Source organism: Muntiacus reevesi, chromosome 21, assembly GCF_963930625.1.
Source record: "Muntiacus reevesi chromosome 21, mMunRee1.1, whole genome shotgun sequence".
Taxonomy (NCBI): Eukaryota; Metazoa; Chordata; class Mammalia; order Artiodactyla; family Cervidae; genus Muntiacus; species Muntiacus reevesi.
Window position 1 is genome coordinate 20589162 of NC_089269.1, and position 10179 is coordinate 20599340.

Here is a 10179-nt window from a genome sequence, read left to right on the forward strand (position 1 = left end):
AGTTTGAGCATTCTTTGGCATTGCCTCTCTTTGGGATTGGAATGGAAACTGACCTTTTCCAGTCCTGTGGCCACTGCTGAGTTTTCCAAATTTGCTGGCATATTGAGTGCAGCACTTTCACAGCATCATCTTTTAGGATTTGAAATAGCTCAACTGGAATTCCATTACCTCCACTAGCTTTGTTTGTAGTGATGCTTCCTAAGGCCCACTTGAGTTTGCATTCCAGGATGCCTGGCTCTAGGTGTGTGATCACACCATCATGGTTATCTGGGTCATTAATATCTTTTTTGTATAGTTCTGTGTATTCTTGCCACCCCTTCTTAATATCTTCTGCTTCTGTTAGATCCCTACCATTTCTGTCCTTTATTATGCCCATCTTTGCAAACAGCCTTATTAAGGGCTACTGACTCTAAAGTCTACCGTTTACTTTTGTCTTCTCACCTCTATTTTATAGCTCTTGATAATGTGCAATTTAAATTTGTTTTAGTTTCTTTTCCTCTATATCTCTATACATAGGATTATCATTTAAATTACAGAGTACATATAGAGCATTTTGAATAATCATAGCAAGAATTCAATAAGCTTTACCGCTTATCACTATGCAGTTCCTAGTTGATACAAATTATAAAACTACCAATACATTTTCAAACATGGATGTGTGCTGCACCTAGTCACTCAGTCGTGTCCAACTCTTTACGACACCATGGACTGTTGCCCACCAGGCTCCTCTGTCCATGGATTCTCTAGGCAAGAATACTGGAGTGCGTTGCCATGCCCTCCTTCAGGATATCTTCCCAACCCAGGAATGAACCCAGGTCTCCTGCACTGCAGGCAGATTCTTTACTGTCTGAGCCAATATAAATAGTTATATGATAAAACATGCTACAGCAATGGGCGAGCGGTGGATCCGGGTCTGCAGGCTGGCCCTATGGGTGGCAGGCCATGGGTCAGGCCCTGTTCCCAGGTCTTGTGAGCCCGAGTTTCTGCTCTGCACAACTGTGACCTCAAACCGGACAGAGCGCACCATCCAGGCAGCCCTGAGGCATGAAGCTGGAAGGTCAGCCCCAGCCAACTCGCCCATTTCACAGATTTGGAAATTCATCCCCAGGGATAGCATTCGACTTGTACCGTATCTCTAAGATAGTTCAAGATAGAGACCGAACGGGACAGATGGACATCTGACCAGCCTTTCCACTTCATCCCTCCAGTTTGTTCATTCAATAAGCATTTATTGAGTACTTCCATGATCCAGGAGACCTGGATTCGATCCCTGGATAGGGAAGATCCCCTGGAGGAGAGCATGGCTACCCACTCCCGTATTCCTGCCTGGAGAATCCCCATGGACAGAGGAGCTTGGCGGGCTGCAGTCCTTGGGGTCGCAAAGAGTCGGACCCAACTGAGCAACTAAGCCCAGCACAGTGCAGACAGGAGACCCCGACACCTCTGCCACAGTGGCCAGGCCACGGGGCCATGTGGGTAGCTTTGTGCACAGTGGTCGGGCTCTGTCCAGTGGTCTGTCCACAGGGACCATTCCAGACACCCTGCCTGAGCTTGGAGCTGCCTCCCTATATCCCACAGCTGGTGACTCAGCCTTGGGTCTCTGTCTCTAGGCTGCCCACCTGTGGGCCGGAAAGGACAGGACCCAGGCCGGCCCCTCACGGTGCTGTGTGTTCCTAGGAGCCACGCGGGGCCAGAGGAGCCTGTGGCTGGGCGCTGCCTGCCTCTGCCTGCGCCTGCTTCTGCTCCTGGGGGACAGGCTTTGGAGGCTGCCTTTGAACCTATCTGCTGGCTGGTGGGCAAGGTGATCCGCCGGTATGGGGTGGTGTTTGCGGGGCTGGTGGCTGTGCTGACCGGCTCCATCGTGGCCATCGCCTGCCTGTGTGTCCTGCCCCTCATCCTCCAAACCTACTCCGTGCCCCGGCTCTGCTGGCCTTTCTTCTGTAGTCACTGGAATCTGATTCTCATCGTCGTCCGTGACTACCAGGCTATCATCAGCCACCTGGATACCCACCCCAGGGCAGGAATGATAGACAACAGTCTTTATCTGTAAGAAGTGCGTTAACCCCATGCAGCCCGAACACACCACTGCAGCGTCTGCAATAGCTGTGGAAGCTGGGGCCTTTTCCGGGAGGCTTATGCTGTCATCAAGACTTGCCACAGACCCCACCACCCACTTCCTCCTTCCGAGAGAGTGGCTCCCAAGGGTCTTGTCTACCTCTGGTTCCTGTGCCGTTCCGTGGCACTTTCCCTGGCTGCCCGAACTGTATGGCAGGCCGTGCTCATCAGCCGAGGTGAGGCTGGCATCGGAAGGCACATCAGCAAGAAGGAGCGTCGGTGGCTTTAGGCCAAGGGCAGAGTTTTTAGGAATCATTACAGCTATGGCTGCTTGGACCACTGGAAGGTACTCCTGGGTGTGGACACAGGAAGGCACTGGCTCACTCGGGTGTTGTTACCTTCCAGCCATTTGCCCCACGGGAACGAGATGAGCTGGAAGCCCCCGCCCTGGGTGACTGCTCACTCAGCCCCTGTGATGGCAGTGTGAGCGTGTGAGCTGGAGTGTGTCAGCCTCAACTTGAGCACCACCCTGCTTCCTGCGTTACCTCAAGAGCCTCCAAGGATAGCTTCTTGGGATCCTTGAGCCAAAAGAGCCGGTGGGCCTGCCCCAGGGTACCATGCAGCGGCAGCTCAAGGACCAGTCTCCTGGCCTTTGCAGAAGCAAGGCACGATGTGGAGAAATCCCAGGACTGAGGTCTCTTCACTCAGGCAAACAGGAGTTCAGCCCCAGACTGGAGATCAGGCAGCTAGCAACCTTTCCACGTTGACCCCGACCTCCTCCAGGTTACAGCACTGGGGTTGGCCACCACCTCTTCCCTTTGCCGTCTGAGGAAACAGCTAGAGGTAGAGATGAGATTCTGGCTTCTGAGTAGGGCAAAGATACCAGGCCTACTGCTGAGGTCACTGCTACTTCTCATGTGCTGCTGAAGGGAGCAAAAATAAAGGTGTTTGACTTTGTGAAAAAAAAAAAGTGCTACATAAGGAAGGATCATGCATAGTGTTGTGAATTTCATGTATAAAATATGTATATTTTGTATATGTCAATAAAACTCTCCTATTAGTAGTTTTATTCTACTAAAAAGAGTAAAAGTTCTAGAAATAAAATGAATGATTCTAGCTTGACTTTTAAAATGTGTTAAAAAAAATATGAAGATAAAGTTTCAAGACCACTTCTAATAAGTATGATCTATCCACATACTTCTAATTAATATACATTAATAATTGCTGGCACGTCTTGTATTGCTTGCTTGGCATTTTGTAGATATTTTCTAATTTAATCCTCCTAATGACCTTGTGATTTAGGTTTTACTACTCTAATTTATCATATGAAGCAACTGAATCCACAGGTTCTAGTGGATCTCTTATTCCAAGTCAAGTGTTAACTGTCTGAGTGAAATGATAGACCTGAACTTCTAGAAATTCTCTCACTTGAATGCAAGTATTTGCTTGAAGACTTGATTTTCGGAAAGAAGACAAGAAAAGAAATTATAGCAAAAAGTAATTATCCCCAATTTTCCCACCATATAGAAGCAAAGTAAAATTAGGCCGGGGTGACACTGATTCTCTTTCACCTATTTTTAACTACTCGGTTTCTCAGTCTCTAATTTATTCTGATCTCAAAGGAAAATGTGTGTGGCAAGGGAGGTCAGTGAAATCTTTGGAAGTAGCTGAGGTATGTGCCAGGGGCTGTGCTTGGGATATCATAAACATATAACACAAGGAAATGTTGGGGGAAGTAGGAGGAGTTAGGGAGAAGAGAGGTGGGAACTTAAAAAAATGAGAAAATTGGCCCAAAGGCATTTCAAGTTGAGTTGTCTTAACTCCAAAACTTATACTTGGAAGTGAGAATTTGTTCCTCTCATTTAACTAAGTCAAGGAGTTTCTTTTCTATGAAATATCTTTGCCTAGTTCAAATTTGCTTAATTTAGTATTAGTTACTTAGATGGTAAACTTCAAGAAAGCATAGGATTTTTTAAAAAAATTAACTATCTGGCTCTATAGATACTTATTTTAAAACAAATGATGAACAAAACTAATTTTGATTATTATTTGTAATTCACAGCCACATCCCTTCATTAAACATTAGCAGAATAAATACATTAATTTCTGAGTTAAACTCTGGTGTCCTGAATGAACACTAAAATGTATTAAATATTTTTTACACTATTTGCCTAGTTAATATATTTTGTCATTAAATTTAACTTAAAAAATTAATATGTAGGGTTTTAAACATATTCAATGACTGTTTACAATTTTAATGAAAAAATAGATTAAAAATCATTGCTTAGAGTAATCCTTCAAAATAGCAAATCTATCTCAAAAGATGAAGTGTTACTTTTAAAGAAGATCAACTAAAATATTATCAATGAAACAGATTCTTTATAAGAACAGCTTACAATGGAAATTTAGGATTAAAATTGTCCTCATTATAAAGGATTTGCAGTAGGAAGCTGAGCTGTTTCTAAACTGAGTACAATAGGGATGCAGCCGGACATCAACCTTTAAGCAGCAGCCAAAATGACTGTGGATAAGGGTTAACTTTGTTGCAGTATTTTACAACTATGAGACCAGTATTTCAAGGATGGCACTGAATTCTATTTATCCTACTTCTTACTTCTGAAAAAAATCTAAGTAAATGAGAGCTTAAAACTGTAGTACACCATTATATATGGGTTTACAACTATTTCCCCCATTATACATTTTCAAATAATACTTAAAAAAACCCAACTATCATTTCCTTTCCTCCCCTAATTTAAAGTGATTCTCATTATATTTCTGGCTCATTTCTTCAGTAGATGTCAAGAAAAATTCAAAAGAGGGGTAGATTAATGACCTACATTATTAGCTTAATACATACTTGTAGAATAAGTGAATGAAAAACTGGTACTAGAACTTTTAATATAATAATTTTAAATGGAGATATTATTTTCAAAATGAAATTTGAGCTGCAAATCTATAACTAATTTAATATTTAAAATACTTGGCTCAGCGGGTAAAGAATCTGCCTGCAATGCAGGAGATGCATGTTCCATCCCTGGGTTGGGAAAATCCCCTGGAAGAGGTCATGACAACCTACTCCAGTATTCTTGCTTGAAGAATCAGATGGATGGAGGAGCCGGGCAGGCTACAGTCCATAGGGTCACAGAGTCAAACACGACTGAAGTGATGGAGTACACATGCATGCTGTTATTTTCAAGATGAAATCTGAGCTGCAAATTTGAGTATTTTAAAATTTAAAATGCCTTTTCCTATAACATCAATATAGCATGTTATCATAACTTTTTTTCCAAGAGAGGAAAAAAAAAATCAAGTTAGAGTTAATAAGCCCAAAAAGCAAAGAACCCTGTGTATGCTCATGGAAAGAGGAACCAGCTCTGTGTTGTTGTTATTTATTTGTTTTGCTATTGGAGTATAATTGCATTACAATATTGTATTAAGTTTCCACTGCACACCAAAGTGAATCAGCTATATGTATACATATATCCTACCCCTCTTGAACCCCCCTCCTACCCCCACATATCACCGCTCTAGGTCATCTCAGAGCACTGAGCTCCATGTGCTGTATACAGCAGCTCCCCACGAGCTATCTGTTTTACACATGGTCATGTATATATGTCAGTGCTACTCTCTCAATTCTTCCCACCCTCCCCTTTTCCCACTCTGCCCACAAGCCCATTCTCTACATACTTCCCTGAAAATAGGTTCATCAGCAATCCCACTACTCAGCATATACCCTGAGAAAACCATAGTCCAAAAAGATACATGTACCCCAGTGTTCACTGCAGCACTATTTGCATAAGCTAGGACACGGAAGCAAACTAAATGACCCTCAACCAATGAATGAAGATGTTGACATACATACAACTGGAATATTACTCAACCACATAAAAGGAATGAAATTGGATCATTTGTAGTGATGTGGATGAACAATTTGTCACACAGAGTGAAGTAAGTCAGGAAAAGAAAAACAAATATCGTATATTGATGCATCTCTTTTCATTTTTTAACATTTGTTTTTCCTTTACCTGGCTGTCTATGTAAGAGGACTTAGCACTTATGGAAACTTCAGAGAAAGTTAAGCAATTTTTAGTTTAAAAACATGAGGGAGGAAAAAAAAAATTATTACATAAAATCATCTTTGTTCTCCCCAAAATGATTTTTATTATTTTTACATAAATGAATTTTTAAACGCCACATAGATTTCCTTTTACCTAGAATCAGTAAGACTCATCCTCCTTGAGGGAAATATCCTTTCCATTTGGAAACTTTGTGATAATATTCAGGTTTTAATAGTACTGAATAAAACTAATCAGAGATGAATTCATAGAATCAGGACCCATAATATATGTGAAACAATTTAAGTAAATTATGATAAAATTGTAAGAGACTATTGATAAAAAGAAACAGAAAAGAAAGAACATAAAAGCAGCACTAAAAATGAAATGATAGACCAACAGATCAATTGTGTCAGATTTTTTGACACTAATGGAAGCCAGAGATTGAATGAAAAGGAAAAATAGGCATCAACCTAAATTTGCTTATGTAGCAAAACTATTTATTAATAATGAGTAAAATAGTGCTATATCTAACAAACAACAGTTAGTGTTATCCACAAATAATTCTCCCTTATAGAAATATTTAAATTATATATTTCAGGAAGGAAAAATAATTATTTCAGAAGAATGGTCTAAGATGTATGAAAGTATAGTGATAAAAAAGTGGTTTGGGTAAAATGAAATAAAAGTGCCATGTGAACATGAAGACACCATCTGAAAGCCAAGGAGAGAGGTTAGAACAGATCTTTGCTTTAAGGGCTCTCAAAATGAAAGAGCTATTGACAACCCTAATGACACTTTGATGTTGGATATCTTGCTTTCAAAACCACGTGCTAAGTCACTTCAGTCTTTGCAGCCCTATGAACCACAGCTTCCCAGACTCCTCTGTGCACGGGATTCTCCAGGCATGAATACTGGAGTGGTTTGCTATGCCCTCCTCCTGTGGATCTTCTTGACCTGGGGATCCAACCCATGTCTCTTACATCTCCTGCATTGGAAGGCAGGTTCGTTATCACTAACACCAGATCTGTGAGACAACAATTTTTGTTATTTAAACCAGCCAAATATTATAAATTTATTCAAATCTAAATAAAAGTTATTATGTCTGTATAATAATAATAGCATCAAATGTATTGGGCTATAAAACAGAAAGTAAAATCATGAACAGAATAATCTATAAAAACAGATTAGAGTTGAAAAGTGAAAGAGTCCCAAGGTAAAAGAACATTTTCAAATGTTATATAACATTAAAGGAGGGATAAAGATCTTAAAAAGTGGGGCAATGATTAAACACTAAGTAAACTGAAGAAATAAGTCAAAATATATCAGTCATCAAAGGACTAAACTTGTTGGTAAAACAAAAGCATGGAAAACCGAAATGGAAAATCAAATAACATCCCACAGTATGCTATTTACAAATAACATACACAAAACATAAGCCTCACATCTTCATATATATATATAAATAGGAAAGTGAGAGTCATTACACAATGTTCAATTAATTAGGGTTATATAGCAATTGTGTGTTTGTTTACACCTAATGAAATAGAAGTCTTAGATTAAATAGAGCTACATGTGCCACATAATCTAAAATAGAGATGGCCGAAGTAGTTCTTTCTTTTCCCCCCTTTTATACACTTAAACTTCCAATTCTGATACTAGGACATTTTCCTTCAAATTTCTCTAGGACCAGGATTGTTCTACTTCATCTCTCAGTCACACTTAGATGCAGTCCTCATCCTCCTGGTTCAAGAAAGTAATATTTTGTGTCTCATGCTGTAGGCTAGAAAAGGGGCAAACAGGGCAAAAGTTCTATGCCAACTATAGGGAACAACTGCCAAACATTCAGAAAACTAAGATCATGGCATCTGGTCCCATCACTTCATGGCAAATAGATGGGGAAACAGTGGAAACAGTGGCTGATTTTATTTTTTGGGGGGCTCCAAAATCGCTGCAGATGGTGATTGCAGCCATGAAATTAGAAGACACTTATTCCTTGCAAGAAAAGTTATGATCAACCTAGACAGCATAGTAAAAAGCGGAGACATTACTTTGTCCACAAAGGTCCATCTAGTCAAGGCTATGGTTTTTCCAGGGGCCATATATGGATGTGAGAGTTGGACTATAAAGATAACTGAGCACACAACAATTGATGCTTTTGAACTGTGGTGTTGGAGAAGACTCTTGAGAGTCCCTTGGACTGCAAGGAGATCCAGCCAGTCCATCCTGAAGAACAGTCCTGGGTGTTCATTGGAAGGACTGATGCTGAAGTTGAAACTCCAATACTTTGGCCACCCGATGCAAAGACTTTTCATTTGAAAAGACCCTGAGGCTGGGAAAGATTGAGGGCAGGAGAAGAGGATGATAGATAATAAGATGGTTGGATGACATCACCTACTCAATGGACATGGGTTTGGGTGGACTCCGGGAGTTGGTGATGGACAGGGAGGCCTGGCGTGCTTTGATTCATGGGGTCGCAAAGAGTTGGACACGACTGAGTGACTGAACTGAACTGAATTATAGTGAGATATTTCAACATTCCTTTCTCAAAATCTGAGAAGCTAAGACAACAAAAATATGTTTATTTTTATAAATAAATATATATTTAAAGATTTGAACAAAAGAATTACCAAACTAAATTAAAAGACATGTATATCACTCTGAAACTAACAATTGAGGAATATTATTAAGAGCATAGAGCATATCTACACAATTTGGCCACCTACAAAGTTTTAAACAAGCTACCAAGAAAAATATTAAAAGATCAGTGTCCATTGAATCATAAACAGAATGCAAATAAACATAGTGATAAATTTATTTAATGTAAATGCATATACGTATAAGTGAATCTCTTTTAAATATCTAATATAACAAAAAAAGATCATTAGAGAAATGGAAATAGTAAGAAATGAGTGTATGCATATGTGTATATATAGGGCTTCCCTGGTGTCTCAGACAGTAAAGAATCTGCCTGCAATAAGGGAGACCTGAATTCCATCCCTGGTGTCAGGAAGATCCCCTGGAGAAGGAAATGGCAACCCACTCCAGTGTTCTTGCCTGGAGAATTCCCATAAACAGAGGAGCCTGGTGGGTTACAGTCCATGGGGTCGCAGAATCAGATATGACTGATCAGCTAAGCATAGCACTCATTTATATATTGGTCTTTGATGAAAAAGGGAAAGTTTATTTGCTAATGAGAAAAAAAAAAAAAGTGCACATTCTTAGAAAATCTGTATAACCAGACTTAAATTCGGAAGAAATGAACTTCAAATACTTCTTAAACAAATAAGTAAGCTAATTGAATCAATTTTTTCAAATGTTCCAAGAAGCAAATTCCAGGAAAAATATGTTTTATGAGTAATTTCTTTGAAATTCTAAGAGACAATTAAAATAAAGAAATACTCTCCAACTTATTCTGTAAGGTTGTATATCTTCATTATTAATTTTAGATAAGAAGATAATGGAAAAGTAAAGTATAGAGTACTTCTTTTTATAAATATAGATGTAAAACTCCTAAACAAAATATTAGTTAACTTAATCTAGCAGTGCATATGTAGGTGGTATATCATTACTATGGTTGGTTTATTCAGAATTGCAAGGGTGGTCTATCACTAAAAAATCTATAAATGTGATATAAATGTGAAAATAATTTTTGTGTTGAAAGTTTAAAAGTGTTCTATTTAAAATTATAGGCAGCATAAGGATAACAGCACAATTTTTTAACTTTGTATTGAAAAAGATTCCCAATGCAATAAGATAAGAAAAAAGTAACTTTATAAGATTAAAAGGAAAGAAATGAATTGGTATTATTCAAATATGATATAATTGTGAAGAAGCTACCAAAAAATATTTGTAAAAATATTAAAATTGAAAGAGGTATTAAGAAAGTTGAGAGGGAGGTGGGAGGGGGGGTCAGGATGGGGAATACATGTAAATCCATGGCTGATTCATGTCAATGTATGACAAAAACCACTACAATATTGTAAAGTAATTAGCCTCCAACTAATAAAAATAAATGGAAAAAAAAATAAAAACAAAGGTGTAACCCTAAAAAAAAAAAAAAGAAAGT

General features: G+C 39.1%; 1 pseudogene; it reads left to right on the plus strand.

Annotated features, from left to right (window-relative positions):
• The first annotated feature begins 890 nt into the window (after window positions 1-890).
• LOC136152333 (palmitoyltransferase ZDHHC16 pseudogene) lies at window positions 891-2542 on the plus strand (annotated as a pseudogene).
• The last annotated feature ends 7637 nt before the right edge of the window (window positions 2543-10179 follow it).